The sequence below is a fragment of the Carcharodon carcharias genome, chromosome 37 (genome assembly GCF_017639515.1).
Source record: "Carcharodon carcharias isolate sCarCar2 chromosome 37, sCarCar2.pri, whole genome shotgun sequence".
Taxonomy (NCBI): domain Eukaryota; kingdom Metazoa; phylum Chordata; class Chondrichthyes; order Lamniformes; family Lamnidae; genus Carcharodon; species Carcharodon carcharias.
Window position 1 is genome coordinate 2,217,678 of NC_054503.1, and position 17,730 is coordinate 2,235,407.

Consider the following 17,730-nt stretch of genomic DNA (forward strand, 5'->3'; position numbering starts at 1 on the left):
CTGAGGGAGTGCTGCACTGTCTGAGGGTCAGTACTGAGGGAGTGCTGCACTGTCTGAGGGTCAGTACTGAGGGAGTGCTGCACTGTCGGAGGGTCAGTACTGAGGGAGTGCTGCACTGTCAGAGGATCAGTACTGAGGGAGTGCTGCACTGTCAGAAAGTCAGTACTGAGGGAGTGTTGCACTGTCAGAGGGTCAGTACTGAGGGAGTGCTGCACTGTCTGAGGGTGAGTACTGAGGGAGCGCTGCACTGTCGAAGGGTCAGTACTGAAGGAGCGCTGCACTGTCAGAGAGTCAGCACTGAGGGAGTGCTGCACTGTCGGAGGGTCAGTATTGAGGGAGTACTGCACTGTCAGAGGATCAGTACTGAGGGAGTGCTGCACTGTCAGAAAGTCAGTACTGAGGGAGTGCTGCACTGTCAGAGGATCAGTACTGAGGGAGTGCTGCACTGTCGGAGGGTCAGTACTGAGGGAGTGCTGCACTGTTGGAGGGTCAGTACTGAGGGAGTGCTGCACTGTCTGAGGGTCAGTACTGAGGGAGTGCTGCACTGTCTGAGGGTCAGTACTGAGGGAGTGCTGCACTGTCTGAGGGTCAGTACTGAGGGAGTGCTGCACTGTCGAAGAGTCAGTACTGAGGGAGTGCTGCACTGTCGGAGGGTCAGTACTGAGGGAGTGCTGCACTGTCAGAGGATCAGTACTGAGGGAGTGCTGCACTGTCAGAAAGTCAGTACTGAGGGAGTGTTGCACTGTCAGAGGGTCAGTACTGAGGGAGTGCTGCACTGTCTGAGGGTGAGTACTGAGGGAGCGCTGCACTGTCGAAGGGTCAGTACTGAAGGAGCGCTGCACTGTCAGAGAGTCAGTACTGAGAGAGTGCTGCACTGTCGGAGGGTCAGTATTGAGGGAGTACTGCACTGTCAGAGGATCAGTACTGAGGGAGTGCTGCACTGTCAGAAAGTCAGTACTGAGGGAGTGCTGCACTGTCAGAGGATCAGTACTGAGGGAGTGCTGCACTGTTGGAGGGTCAGTACTGAGGGAGTGCTGCACTGTCTGAGGGTCAGTACTGAGGGAGTGCTGCACTGTCTGAGGGTCAGTACTGAGGGAGTGCTGCACTGTCTGAGGGTCAGTACTGAGGGAGTGCTGCACTGTCTGAGGGTCAGTACTGAGGGAGTGCTGCACTGTCGAAGAGTCAGTACTGAGGGAGTGCTGCACTGTCGGAGGGTCAGTACTGAGGGAGTGCTGCACTGTCGGAGGGTCAGTACTGAGGGAGTGCCGCACTGTCAGAGGTGCCGCCTTTCAGACGAAACGTTAAACCCAAGGTCCCATGTGCCCTCACAGGTGGATGTAAAAGTCCCCCCTGCTGTTGGAGGGAGAGCAGAGTGGGAGTCCTCCTCAGTGCCCTCAGGCCAATATTTGCCTTTCAACGAACACCACAAAAACAGACGAGGTAATTGTTTATCGCACTGCTACTGCCGGGAACTTGCAGTGTGCAAACTGGCTGCTGCAGCTCCTAAATCGCAGCAGTGACTCACCAAAGTGCTTCACTGGCTGCAACGTGCTTTGCCACGTCCAGCTTTACTTGATTTGATTTTCGCTAAACTCAACGCCTGCTGCCTTTTCTGCCTGACGCTCTGAATGGGACTGCGCGAGAGACAGGAGCAGAAAACACTCTTCTCCCCACCAGGGACCACCGACTTCCCCTGGGGGGGGGGGGGAGGGCGGGTGTACTCACCACCCCCCTCTCAAAGGGCAACTAGGGACGGGCAATAAATGCCGGCCCAGCCAGCGAAGCCCGCATCCCCGCGAATGAATGTTTTAACAAAGTGCTCAGCTGGAGAGCCGGTGCAGGCACAATGGGCCGAATGGCCTCCTTCTGAGCCATAACGACTCTCCGGTAACTGTGTCCGGTGGCTGGGGATGTAAACGAGACGGTGCAGCCTCAGGGCTAGGCAAAGAATTTCCAATAGGGCTGTTGTGGCCTTGCCTTCCAACCACAGGAGTACAACGGGAGAAAGAGGCCATTTGTACAGTAGAGGGTTAACTCTAGCACTGCGACGACAGAACCGAAAACAGGAAAACAGGATTTGTTTTGGAAATGAGTTTAGAAGCGAACTAGTCCTCAACAACCTCGAAAGAGAACTCCGTACACATTCAGAGAGGTTATCCCTGCCAAAAGAGAGAACTTGAGGTGGGGGGTGGGGGTGTAGGAGGGTGTGGAGATAAAGACTAGGGGGAAGATGCAGAGTAAAGTGTGAACGCTAACTCTACTCCAGCAATAACTAATGAGCATGTGCGTAAGTAGCTATGTAATAATGATGTCTGAGAGGAGAGAATGAGGAGGATCTGAGGGAGCAACACAGGTTGGTCCGAGTGCTTTGTAATCCCGTAGCTGAGTGTGTAAATAAAGGTTATGCTGAAAAAGGCTGTATGACTCCAGGCAGATCTCTTCCAAAGAGACAGCCAGCATCTTCCAAGGTGACCCAACAACAACAGAGCTGTTTCTGTTACACTTTCTGTATAGTTCAAGCCTGATCACCCTTTCTCTCCCTAGAGCACCGCTCACTGTCACCAACTCTCCATAATACACACCTCTCCCGCCCCGAACCTTTCTGTGACGTTCTCTGCATACAATGGCGTTCCTTCACTGTCACTGGGTTAAAATCCTGGAACTCCCTCCCTAACAGCACTGTGGGTGTACCGACACCACATGGACTGCAGCAGCTCAAGAAGACGGCTCACCACCACCTTCTCAAGGGGGCAATTAGGGATGGGCAATAAATGTTGGCCCAGCCAGTGATGCCCACATCCCATGAAAGAATAAAAGAAAACAGACCTTGTTGTAAAATTCTCTCCATAACACACCCCTCACCATATTGTTCTCTAATACACCTCTCACTGTAACATTCTCTCTATAACACACCCCTTACTGTAACATTCTCTTTATAACACACCCCTCACTGTAACATTCTCTCTGTAACAAATCCCTCACTGTAACATTCTCTCTATAAAACACCCCTCACAGTAACATTCTCTCCATAACACACCCTCACAGTAACATTCCCTCTATAACACAGCCCTCACAGTAACATTCTCCTTATAACACACCCCTCATTGTAACATTATCCCTATAACACACCCCTCACTGTAACATTATCTCTATAACACACCCCTCACTGTAACATTCTCTAACACACCCCTCAGGGTAACATTCTCTCCGTAACACACCCCTCACTATAACATTCTCTCCGTAACACACCCATCACTGTAACATTCTCTCTATAACACACCCCCACAGTAACATTCTCTCTATAACACACGTCTCACAGTAACATTCTCTCTATAACACACCCCTCACTGTAACATTCTCTCTGTAACACACCCTCACAGTAACATTCTCTCTGTAACACACCCCTCACTGTAACATTCTCTAACACACCCCTCACTGTAACATTCACTCTGTAACACACCCCTCACTGTAACATTCTCTAACACACCCCTCACTGTAACATTCTCTCTCTAACACACCCCTCACAGTAACATTCTCTCTCTAACACACCCCTCACAGTAACATTCTCTCTATAACACACCCCTCACGGTAACATTCTCTCTGTAATACACCCCTCACTGTAACATTCTCTAACACAACCCTCACTGTAACATTCTCTCTCGAACACAACCCTCACAGTAACATTCTCTCTCTAACACACCCCTCACAGTAACATTCTCTCCATAACACACCCCTCACTGTAACATTCTCTCTGTAACACACCCCTCACTGTAACTTTCTCTAACACACCCCTCACTGTAAGATTCTCTCTGTAACACACCCCTCACTGTAACATTCTCTCTATAACACACCCCTCACTGTAACATTCTCTCTGTAACACACCCCTCACTGTAACATTCTCTAACACACCCCTCACTGTAACATTCTCTAACACACCCCTCACTGTAACATTCTCTCTAACACACCCCTCACAGTAACATTCTCTCTATAACACACCCCTCACGGTAACATTCTCTGTGTAACACACCCCTCACTGTAACATTCTCTCTATAACACACCCCTCACTGTAAAATTCTCTTTATAAGACATCACTCACAAAAATATTCCCTCTATAACTCAATCTTCACAGTAACATTCTCTCTGTAACACACCCCTCACTGTAACATTCTCTAACACACCCCTCACGGTAACATTCTCTCCGTGACACACCCCTCTCTGTAACATTCTCTAACACACCCCTCACGGTAACATTCTCTCCATAACACACCCCTCACAGTAACATTCTCTCTATAACACACCCCTCACAGTAACATTCTCTCTGTAACACACCCCCCACCGTAACATTCTCTCTGTAACACACCCCTCACTGTAACATTCTCTCTATAACACAGCCCTCACTGTAACATTCTCTCTGTAACACACCCCGCACTGTAACATTCTCTCTGTAACACACCCCTCTCTGTAACATTCTCTCTGTAACACACTCCTCACTGTAACATTCTCTAACACACCCCTCACTGTAACATTCTCTAACACACCCCTCACTGTAACATTCTCTCTGTAACACAACCCTCACAGTAACATTCTCTCTGTAACACACCCCTCACTACCATTCTCTAACACACCCCTCACGGTAACATTCTCTCTGTAATACACCCCTCACTGTAACATTCTCTAACACAACCCTCACTGTAACATTCTCTCTCGAACACAACCCTCACAGTAACATTTTCTCTCTAACACACCCCTCACAGTAACATTCTCTCCATAACACACCCCTCACTGTAACATTCTCTCTGTAACACACCCCTCACTGTAACTTTCTCTAACACACCCCTCACTGTAAGATTCTCTCTGTAACACACCCCTCACTGTAACATTCTCTAACACACCCCTCACTGTAACATTCTCTCTAACACACCCCTCACAGTAACATTCTCTCTATAACACACCCCTCACTGTAACATTCTCTCTCTAACACGTCCCTCACTGTAACATTCTCTCTCTAACACACCACTCATGGTAACATTCTCTCTATAACACACCCCTCACTGTAACATTCTCTCTGTAACACACCCCTCACTGTAACATTCTCTAACACACCCCTCACTGTAACATTCTCTCTGTAACACACCATTCACTGTAACCTTCTCTCTATAACACACCCCTCACTGTAACATTCTCTCTGTAACACACCCCTCACTGTAAAATTCTCTAACACACCCCTCACTGTAACATTCTCTCTGTAACACACCACTCACTGTAACATTCTCTAACACACCTCTCACTGTAACATTCTCTCTATAACACACCCCTCACTGTAACATTCTCTCTATAACATACCCCTCACAGTAACAATCTCTCTATAACACACCCCTCACTGTTATATTCTCTCTATAACACACCCCTCACTGTAACATTCTCTCTATAACACACCCCTCACTGTAACATTCTCTCTATAACACATCCCTCACTGTAACATTCCCTCTGTAACACACCCCTCACTGTAACATTTTCTCTGTAACACACCCATCTCTGTAACATTCTCTCTATAACACACCCCTCACAGTAACATTCTCTCTATAACACACCTCTCACAGTAACATTCTCTCTATAACACACCTCTCACAGTAACATTCTCTCTATAACACACCGCTCACTGTAACATTCTCTCCGTAACACACCCCTCACTGTAACATTCTCTCTGTAACACACCCCTCACTGTGACATTCTCTCTATAACACACCCCTTACTGTAACATTCTCTCTTTAACACACCCCTCACAGTAACATTCTCTCTATAACACACCCCTCACTGTAACATTCTCTAACACACCCCTCACTGTAACATTCTCTCTCTAACACACCCCTCACTGTAACATTCTCACCATAACACACCCCTCACTGTAACATTTTCTCTATAACACACCCCTCACAGTAACATTCTCTCCAGAACACACACCTCACTGTAACATTCTCTCTATAACACATCTCACAGTAACATTCTCTCTGTAACACACCCTTCACTGTAACATTCTATCTATAACACACCCCTCACAGTAACATTCTCTCCATAACACACGGCTCACTGTTACATTTTCAATATAACACACCCCTCACTGTAACATTCTCTCCATAACACAAACGTCACTGTAACATTCTCTCTATAACACACCTCACTGTAACATTCTCTCCATAACACACCCCTCACAGTAACATTCTCTCTATAACACACCCCTCACGGTAACATTCTCTCCATAACGCACCCCTCACTGTAACATTCTCTCCATAACACACCCCTCACAGTAACATTCTCCCCATAACGCACCCCTCACTGTAACATTCTCTCCAGAACACACCCCACACAGTAACATTCTCCCCATAATGCACCCCTCACTGTAACATTCTCTCCAATAACACACACCTCACAATAACATTCTCTCTATAACGCACCCCTCACTCTAACATTCTCTCTGTAACACACCCCTCACTCTAACATTCTCTCCATAACACACCCCTCACTGTAACATTCTCTCTATAACACACCCCTCACTGTAACATTAACTCTATAACACACCCCTCACTGTAAAATTCTCTTTATAAGACATCACTCACAAAAATATTCCCTCTATAACTCACTCTTCACAGTAATATTCTCTCTGTAACACACCCCTCACTGTAACATTCTCTAACACACCCCTCACGGTAACATTCTCTCCGTGACACACCCCTCTCTGTAACATTCTCTAACACACCCCTCACGGTAACATTCTCTCCATAACACACCCCTCACAGTAACATTCTCTCTGTAACACACCCCTCACAGTAACATTCTCTCTGTAACACACCCCCCACTGTAACATTCTCTATAACACAGCCCTCACTGTAACATTCTCTCTGTAACACACCCCACACTGTAACATTCTCTCTGTAACACACCCCTCTCTTTAACATTCTCTCTGTAACACACCCCTCACTGTAACATTCTCTAACACACCCCTCACTGTAACATTCTCTAACACACCCCTCACTGTAACATTCTCTCTCTAACACAACCCTCATAGTAACATTCTCTCTGTAACACACACCTCACTACCATTCTCTAACACGCCCCTCACTGTCACATTCTTTCTCTAACACACCCCTCAGGGTAACATTCTCTCTGTAACACAACCCTCACTGTAACATTCTCTCTATAACACACCCCTCACTGTAACATTCTCTCTGTAACACACCCCTCACTGTAACATTCTCTAACACACCCCTCACTGTAACATTCTCTAACACACCCCTCACTGTAACATTCTCTCTAACACACCCCTCACAGTAACATTCTCTCTATAACACACCCCTCACGGTAACATTCTCTCTGTAACACACCCCTCACTGTAACATTCTCTCTATAACACACCCCTCACTGTAACATTAACTCTATAACACACCCCTCACTGTAAAATTCTCTTTATAAGACATCACTCACAAAAATATTCCCTCTATAACTCACTCTTCACAGTAACATTCTCTCTGTAACACACCCCTCACTGTAACATTCTCTAACACACCCCTCACGGTAACATTCTCTCCGTGACACACCCCTCTCTGTAACATTCTCTAACACACACCTCACGGTAACATTCTCTCCATAACACACCCCTCACAGTAACATTCTCTCTATAACACACCCCTCACAGTAACATTCTCTCTGTAACACACCCCCCACCGTAACATTCTCTCTGTAACACACCCCTCACTGTAACATTCTCTCTATAACACAGCCCTCACTGTAACATTCTCTCTGTAACACACCCCGCACTGTAACATTCTCTCTGTAACACACCCCTCTCTGTAACATTCTCTCTGTAACACACTCCTCACTGTAACATTCTCTAACACAATCCTCACTGTAACATTCTCTAACACACCCCTCACTGTAACATTCTCTCTGTAACACAACCCTCACAGTAACATTCTCTCTGTAACACACCCCTCACTACCATTCTCTAACACACCCCTCACGGTAACATTCTCTCTGTAATACACCCCTCACTGTAACATTCTCTAACACAACCCTCACTGTAACATTCTCTCTCGAACACAACCCTCACAGTAACATTTTCTCTCTAACACACCCCTCACAGTAACATTCTCTCCATAACACACCCCTCACTGTAACATTCTCTCTGTAACACACCCCTCACTGTAACTTTCTCTAACACACCCCTCACTGTAACATTCTCTCTGTAACACACCCCTCACTGTAACATTCTCTCTATAACACACCCCTCACTGTAACATTCTCTCTGTAACACACCCCTCACTGTAACATTCTCTAACACACCCCTCACTGTAACATTCTCTAACACACCCCTCACTGTAACATTCTCTAACACACCCCTCACTGTAACATTCTCTAACACACCCCTCACTGTAACATTCTCTCTATAACACACCCCTCACGGTAACATTCTCTCTGTAACACACCCCTCTCTGTAACATTCTCTCTCTAACACGTCCCTCACTGTAACATTCTCTCTCTAACACACCACTCATGGTAACATTCTCTCTATAACACACCCCTCACTGTAACATTCTCTCTGTAACACACCCCTCACTGTAACATTCTCTAACACACCCCTCACTGTAACATTCTCTCTGTAACACACCATTCACTGTAACCTTCTCTCTATAACACACCCCTCACTGTAACATTCTCTCTGTAACACACCCCTCATTGTAACATTCTCTAACACACCCCTCACTGTAACATTCTCTCTGTAACACACCACTCACTGTAACATTCTCTAACACACCTCTCACTGTAACATTCTCTCTATAACACACCCCTCACTGTAACATTCTTTCTATAACATACCCCTCACAGTAACAATCTCTCTATAACACTCCCCTCACTGTTATATTCTCTCTATAACACACCCCTCACTGTAACATTCTCTCTATAACACACCCCTCACTGTAACATTCTCTCTATAACACATCCCTCACTGTAACATTCCCTCTGTAACACACCCCTCACTGTAACATTTTCTCTGTAACACACCCATCTCTGTAACATTCTCTCTATAACACACCCCTCACAGTAACATTCTCTCTATAACACACCTCTCACAGTAACATTCTCTCTATAACACACCGCTCACTGTAACATTCTCTCCGTAACACACCCCTCACTGTAACATTCTCTCTGTAACACACCCCTCACTGTGACATTCTCTCTATAACACACCCCTTACTGTAACATTCTCTCTTTAACACACCCCTCACAGTAACATTCTCTCTCTAACACACCCCTCACAGTAACATTCTCTCTATAACACACCCCTCACTGTAACATTCTCTAACACACCCCTCACTGTAACATTCTCTCTCTAACACACCCCTCACTGTAACATTCTCACCATAACACACCCCTCACTGTAACATTCTCACCATAACACACCCCTCACTGTAACATTTTCTCTATAACACACCCCTCACAGTAACATTCTCTCCAGAACACACACCTCACTGTAACATTCTCTCTATAACACATCTCACAGTAACATTCTCTCTGTAACACACCCTTCACTGTAACATTCTATCTATAACACACCCCTCACAGTAACATTCTCTCCATAACACACGGCTCACTGTTACATTTTCAATATAACACACCCCTCACTGTAACATTCTCTCCATAACACAAACGTCACTGTAACATTCTCTCTATAACACACCTCACTGTAACATTCTCTCCATAACACACCCCTCACAGTAACATTCTCTCTATAACACACCCCTCATGGTAACATTCTCTCCATAACGCACCCCTCACTGTAACATTCTCTCCATAACACACCCCTCACAGTAACATTCTCCCCATAACGCACCCCTCACTGTAACATTCTCTCCAGAACACACCCCTCACAGTAACATTCTCCCCATAACGCACCCCTCACTGTAACATTCTCTCCAATAACACACACCTCACAATAACATTCTCTCTATAACGCACCCCTCACTGTAACATTCTCTCTGTAACACACCCCTCACTGTAACATTCTCTCCATAACACACCCCTCACTATAACATTCTCTCTATAACACACCCCTCACTGTAACATTAACTCTATAACACACCCCTCACTGTAAAATTCTCTTTATAAGACATCACTCACAAAAATATTCCCTCTATAACTCACTCTTCACAGTAATATTCTCTCTGTAACACACCCCTCACTGTAACATTCTCTAACACACCCCTCACGGTAACATTCTCTCCGTGACACACCCCTCTCTGTAACATTCTCTAACAAACCCCTCACGGTAACATTCTCTCCATAACACACCCCTCACAGTAACATTCTCTCTATAACACACCCCTCACAGTAACATTCTCTCTGTAACACACCCCCCACTGTAACATTCTCTCTATAACACAGCCCTCACTGTAACATTCTCTCTGTAACACACCCCACACTGTAACATTCTCTCTGTAACACACCCCTCTCTTTAACATTCTCTCTGTAACACACCCCTCACTGTAACATTCTCTCTGTAACACACCCCTCACTGTAACATTCTCTCTATAACACACCCCTCACTGTAACATTCTCTAACACACCCCTCACTGTAACATTCTCTAACACACCCCTCACTGTAACATTCTCTAACACACCCCTCACTGTAACATTCTCTCTCTAACACAACCCTCATAGTAACATTCTCTCTGTAACACACACCTCACTACCATTCTCTAACACGCCCCTCACTGTCACATTCTTTCTCTAACACACCCCTCAGGGTAACATTCTCTCTGTAACACAACCCTCACTGTAACATTCTCTAACATACCCCTCACTGTAACATTCTCTCTGTAACACACCCCTCACTGTAACATTCTCTCTGTAACACACCCATCACTGTAACATTCTCTCTATAACACACCCCTCACTGTAACATTCTCTAACACACCCCTCACTGGAACATTCTCTCTGTAACACACACCTCACTGTAACATTCTCTAACGCACACCTCACTGCAACATTCTCTCTATAACAGGCCCCTCACGGTAACATTCTCTCTGTAACACACCCCTCACTGTAACATTCTCTCTGTATCACACCCCTCACTGTAACATTCTCTCCATAACACACCTCTCACAGTAACATTCTCCCCATAACGCACCCCTCACTGTAACATTCTCTCCAATAACACACACCTCACAGTAACATTCTCTCTCTAGCACACACCTCACTCTAACATTCTCTCCATAACACACCCCTCACTGTAACATCCTCTCTATAACACACCCCTCACTGTAACATTAACTCTATAACACACCCCTCACTGTAAAATTCTCTTTATAAGACATCACTCACAAAAATATTCCCTCTATAACACACTCTTCACAGTAACATTCTCTCTGTAACACACCCCTCACTGTAACATTCTCTAACACACCCCTCACGGTAATATTCTCTCCGTGACACACCCCTCTCTGTAACATTCTCTAACACACCCCTCACGGTAACATTCTCTCCATAACACACCCCTCACAGTAACATTCACTCTATAACACACCGCTCACAGTAACATTCTCTCTGTAACGCACCCCTCACTGTAACATTCTCTCTGTAACACACCCCTCACTGTAACATTCTCTCTGTAACACAGCCCTCACTGTAACATTCTCTCTGTAACACAGCCCTCACTGTAACATTCTCTCTGTAACACAACCCTCACAGTAACATTCTCTCTGTAACACACCCCTCACTACCATTCTCTAACACACCCCTCACGGTAACATTCTCTCTGTAATACACCCCTCACTGTAACATTCTCTAACACACCCCTCACTGTAACATTCTCTAACACACCCCTCACTGTAACATTCTCTCTCTAACACACCCCTCACTGTAACATTCTCTCTGTAACACAGCCCTCACTGTAACATTCTCTCTGTAACACACCCCGCACTGTAACATTCTCTCTGTAACACACCCCTCTCTGTAACATTCTCTCTGTAACACACCCCTCACTGTAACATTCTCTAACACACCCCTCACTGTAACATTCTCTAACACACCCCTCACTGTGACATTCTCTCTCTAACACACCCCTCACAGTAACATTCTCTCTGTAACACACCCCTCACTAACATTCTCTAACACGCCCCTCACTGTAACATTCTTTCTCTAACACATCCCTCACGGTAACATTCTCTCTGTAACACAACCCTCACTGTAAAATTCTCTAACACACCCCTCACTGTAACATTCTTTCTATAACATACCCCTCACAGTAACAATCTCTCTATAACACACCCCTCACTGTTATATTCTCTCTATAACACACCCCTCACTGTAACATTCTCTCTATAACACACCCCTCACTGTAACATTCTCTCTATAACACATCCCTCACTGTAACATTCCCTCTGTAACACACCCCTCACTGTAACATTTTCTCTGTAACACACCCATCTCTGCAACATTCTCTCTATAACACACCCCTCACAGTAACATTCTCTCCATAACACAAACGTCACTGTAACATTCTCTCTATAACACACCTCACTGTAACATTCTCTCCATAACACACCCCTCACAGTAACATTCTCTCTATAACACACCCCTCACGGTAACATTCTCTCCATAACGCACCCCTCACTGTAACATTCTCTCCATAACACACCCCTCACAGTAACATTCTCCCCATAACGCACCCCTCACTGTAACATTCTCTCCAGAACACACCCCTCACAGTAACATTCTCCCCATAACGCACCCCTCACTGTAACATTCTCTCCAATAACACACACCTCACAATAACATTCTCTCTATAACGCACCCCTCACTCTAACATTCTCTCTGTAACACACCCCTCACTGTAACATTCTCTCCATAACACACCCCTCACTGTAACATTCTCTCTATAACACACCCCTCACTGTAACATTAACTCTATAACACACCCCTCACTGTAAAATTCTCTTTATAAGACATCACTCACAAAAATATTCCCTCTATAACTCACTCTTCACAGTAATATTCTCTCTGTAACACACCCCTCACTGTAACATTCTCTAACACACCCCTCACGGTAACATTCTCTCCGTGACACACCCCTCTCTGTAACATTCTCTAACACACCCCTCACGGTAACATTCTCTCTAACACACCCCTCACTGTAACATTCTCTCTATAACACACCCCTCACTGTAACATTCTCTCTATAACACACCCCTCACTGTAACATTCTCTCTATAACACATCCCTCACTGTAACATTCCCTCTGTAACACACCCCTCACTGTAACATTTTCTCTGTAACACACCCATCTCTGTAACATTCTCTCTATAACACACCCCTCACAGTAACATTCTCTCTATAACACACCTCTCACAGTAACATTCTCTCTATAACACACCGCTCACTGTAACATTCTCTCCGTAACACACCCCTCACTGTAACATTCTCTCTGTAACACACCCCTCACTGTGACATTCTCTCTATAACACACCCCTTACTGTAACATTCTCTCTTTAACACACCCCTCACAGTAACATTCTCTCTCTAACACACCCCTCACAGTAACATTCTCTCTATAACACACCCCTCACTGTAACATTCTCTAACACACCCCTCACTGTAACATTCTCTCTCTAACACACCCCTCACTGTAACATTCTCACCATAACACACCCCTCACTGTAACATTCTCACCATAACACACCCCTCACTGTAACATTTTCTCTATAACACACCCCTCACAGTAACATTCTCTCCAGAACACACACCTCACTGTAACATTCTCTCTATAACACATCTCACAGTAACATTCTCTCTGTAACACACCCTTCACTGTAACATTCTATCTATAACACACCCCTCACAGTAACATTCTCTCCATAACACACGGCTCACTGTTACATTTTCAATATAACACACCCCTCACTGTAACATTCTCTCCATAACACAAACGTCACTGTAACATTCTCTCTATAACACACCTCACTGTAACATTCTCTCCATAACACACCCCTCACAGTAACATTCTCTCTATAACACACCCCTCACGGTAACATTCTCTCCATAACGCACCCCTCACTGTAACATTCTCTCCATAACACACCCCTCACAGTAACATTCTCCCCATAACGCACCCCTCACTGTAACATTCTCTCCAGAACACACCCCTCACAGTAACATTCTCCCCATAACGCACCCCTCACTGTAACATTCTCTCCAATAACACACACCTCACAATAACATTCTCTCTATAACGCACCCCTCACTCTAACATTCTCTCTGTAACACACCCCTCACTGTAACATTCTCTCCATAACACACCCCTCACTGTAACATTCTCTCTATAACACACCCCTCACTGTAACATTAACTCTATAACACACCCCTCACTGTAAAATTCTCTTTATAAGACATCACTCACAAAAATATTCCCTCTATAACTCACTCTTCACAGTAATATTCTCTCTGTAACACACCCCTCACTGTAACATTCTCTAACACACCCCTCACGGTAACATTCTCTCCGTGACACACCCCTCTCTGTAACATTCTCTAACACACCCCTCACGGTAACATTCTCTCTAACACACCCCTCACAGTAACATTCTCTCTATAACACACCCCTCACGGTAACATTCTCTCTGTAACACACCCCTCACTGTAACATTCTCTCTGTAACACACCCCTCACTGTAACATTAACTCTATAACACACCCCTCACTGTAAAATTCTCTTTATAAGACATCACTCACAAAAATATTCCCTCTATAACTCACTCTTCACAGTAACATTCTCTCTGTAACACACCCCTCACTGTAACATTCTCTAACACACCCCTCACGGTAACATTCTCTCCGTGACACACCCCTCTCTGTAACATTCTCTAACACACCCCTCTCTGTAACATTCTCTAACACACACCTCACGGTAACATTCTCTCCATAACACACCCCTCACAGTAACATTCTCTCTATAACACACCCCTCACAGTAACATTCTCTCTGTAACACACCCCCCACCGTAACATTCTCTCTGTAACACACCCCTCACTGTAACATTCTCTCTATAACACAGCCCTCACTGTAACATTCTCTCTGTAACACACCCCTCTCTGTAACATTCTCTCTGTAACACACTCCTCACTGTAACATTCTCTAACACGCCCCTCACTGTAACATTCTCTCTGTAACACAACCCTCACAGTAACATTCTCTCTGTAACACACCCCTCACTACCATTCTCTAACACACCCCTCACGGTAACATTCTCTCTGTAATACACCCCTCACTGTAACATTCTCTAACACAACCCTCACTGTAACATTCTCTCTCGAACACAACCCTCACAGTAACATTTTCTCTCTAACACACCCCTCACAGTAACATTCTCTCCATAACACACCCCTCACTGTAACATTCTCTCTGTAACACACCCCTCACTGTAACTTTCTCTAACACACCCCTCACTGTAACATTCTCTCTGTAACACACCCCTCACTGTAACATTCTCTCTATAACACACCCCTCACTGTAACATTCTCTCTGTAACACACCCCTCACTGTAACATTCTCTAACACACCCCTCACTGTAACATTCTCTAACACACCCCTCACTGTAACATTCTCTCTAACACACCCCTCACAGTAACATTCTCTCTATAACACACCCCTCACGGTAACATTCTCTCTGTAACACACCCCTCTCTGTAACATTCTCTCTCTAACACGTCCCTCACTGTAACATTCTCTCTCTAACACACCACTCATGGTAACATTCTCTCTATAACACACCCCTCACTGTAACATTCTCTCTGTAACACACCCCTCACTGTAACATTCTCTAACACACCCCTCACTGTAACATTCTCTCTGTAACACACCATTCACTGTAACCTTCTCTCTATAACACACCCCTCACTGTAACATTCTCTCTGTAACACACCCCTCATTGTAACATTCTCTAACACACCCCTCACTGTAACATTCTCTCTGTAACACACCACTCACTGTAACATTCTCTAACACACCCCTCACTGTAACATTCTTTCTATAACATACCCCTCACAGTAACAATCTCTCTATAACACACCCCTCACTGTTATATTCTCTCTATAACACACCCCTCACTGTAACATTCTCTCTATAACACACCCCTCACTGTAACATTCTCTCTATAACACATCCCTCACTGTAACATTCCCTCTGTAACACATCCCTCACTGTAACATTTTCTCTGTAACACACCCCTCACAGTAACATTCTCTCTCTAACACACCCCTCACAGTAACATTCTCTCTATAACACACCCCTCACTGTAACATTCTCTAACACACCCCTCACTGTAACATTCTCTCTAACACACCCCTCACTGTAACATTCTCACCATAACACACCCCTCACTGTAACATTCTCACCATAACACACCCCTCACTGTAACATTTTCTCTATAACACACCCCTCACAGTAACATTCTCTCCAGAACACACACCTCACTGTAACATTCTCTCTATAACACATCTCACAGTAACATTCTCTCTGTAACACACCCTTCACTGTAACATTCTATCTATAACACACCCCTCACAGTAACATTCTCTCCATAACACACGGCTCACTGTTACATTTTCAATATAACACACCCCTCACTGTAACATTCTCTCCATAACACAAACGTCACTGTAACATTCTCTCTATAACACACCTCACTGTAACATTCTCTCCATAACACACCCCTCACAGTAACATTCTCTCTATAACACACCCCTCACGGTAACATTCTCTCCATAACGCACCCCTCACTGTAACATTCTCTCCATAACACACCCCTCACAGTAACATTCTCCCCATAACGCACCCCTCACTGTAACATTCTCTCCAGAACACACCCCTCACAGTAACATTCTCCCCATAACGCACCCCTCACTGTAACATTCTCTCCAATAACACACACCTCACAATAACATTCTCTCTATAACGCACCCCTCACTCTAACATTCTCTCTGTAACACACCCCTCACTGTAACATTCTCTCCATAACACACCCCTCACTGTAACATTCTCTCTATAACACACCCCTCACTGTAACATTAACTCTATAACACACCCCTCACTGTAAAATTCTCTTTATAAGACATCACTCACAAAAATATTCCCTCTATAACTCACTCTTCACAGTAATATTCTCTCTGTAACACACCCCTCACTGTAACATTCTCTAACACACCCCTCACGGTAACATTCTCTCCGTGACACACCCCTCTCTGTAACATTCTCTAACACACCCCTCACGGTAACATTCTCTCTAACACACCCCTCACTGTAACATTCTCTCTATAACACACCCCTCACTGTAACATTCTCTCTATAACACACCCCTCACTGTAACATTCTCTCTATAACACATCCCTCACTGTAACATTCTCTCTATAACACATCCCTCACTGTAACATTCCCTCTGTAACACACCCCTCACTGTAACATTTTCTCTGTAACACACCCATCTCTGTAACATTCTCTCTATAACACACCCCTCACAGTAACATTCTCTCTATAACACACCTCTCACAGTAACATTCTCTCTATAACACACCGCTCACTGTAACATTCTCTCCGTAACACACCCCTCACTGTAACATTCTCTCTGTAACACACCCCTCACTGTGACATTCTCTCTATAACACACCCCTTACTGTAACATTCTCTC

General features: G+C 44.9%; 1 protein-coding gene across 2 annotated transcripts in view; it reads right to left on the reverse strand.

The window, feature by feature from the left end:
- Positions 1–17,730, reverse strand: part of LOC121272973 (neurexin-2-like) — a 2,565,635-nt gene that overhangs the window by 2,048,558 nt on the left and 499,347 nt on the right. The window lies entirely within an intron of this gene.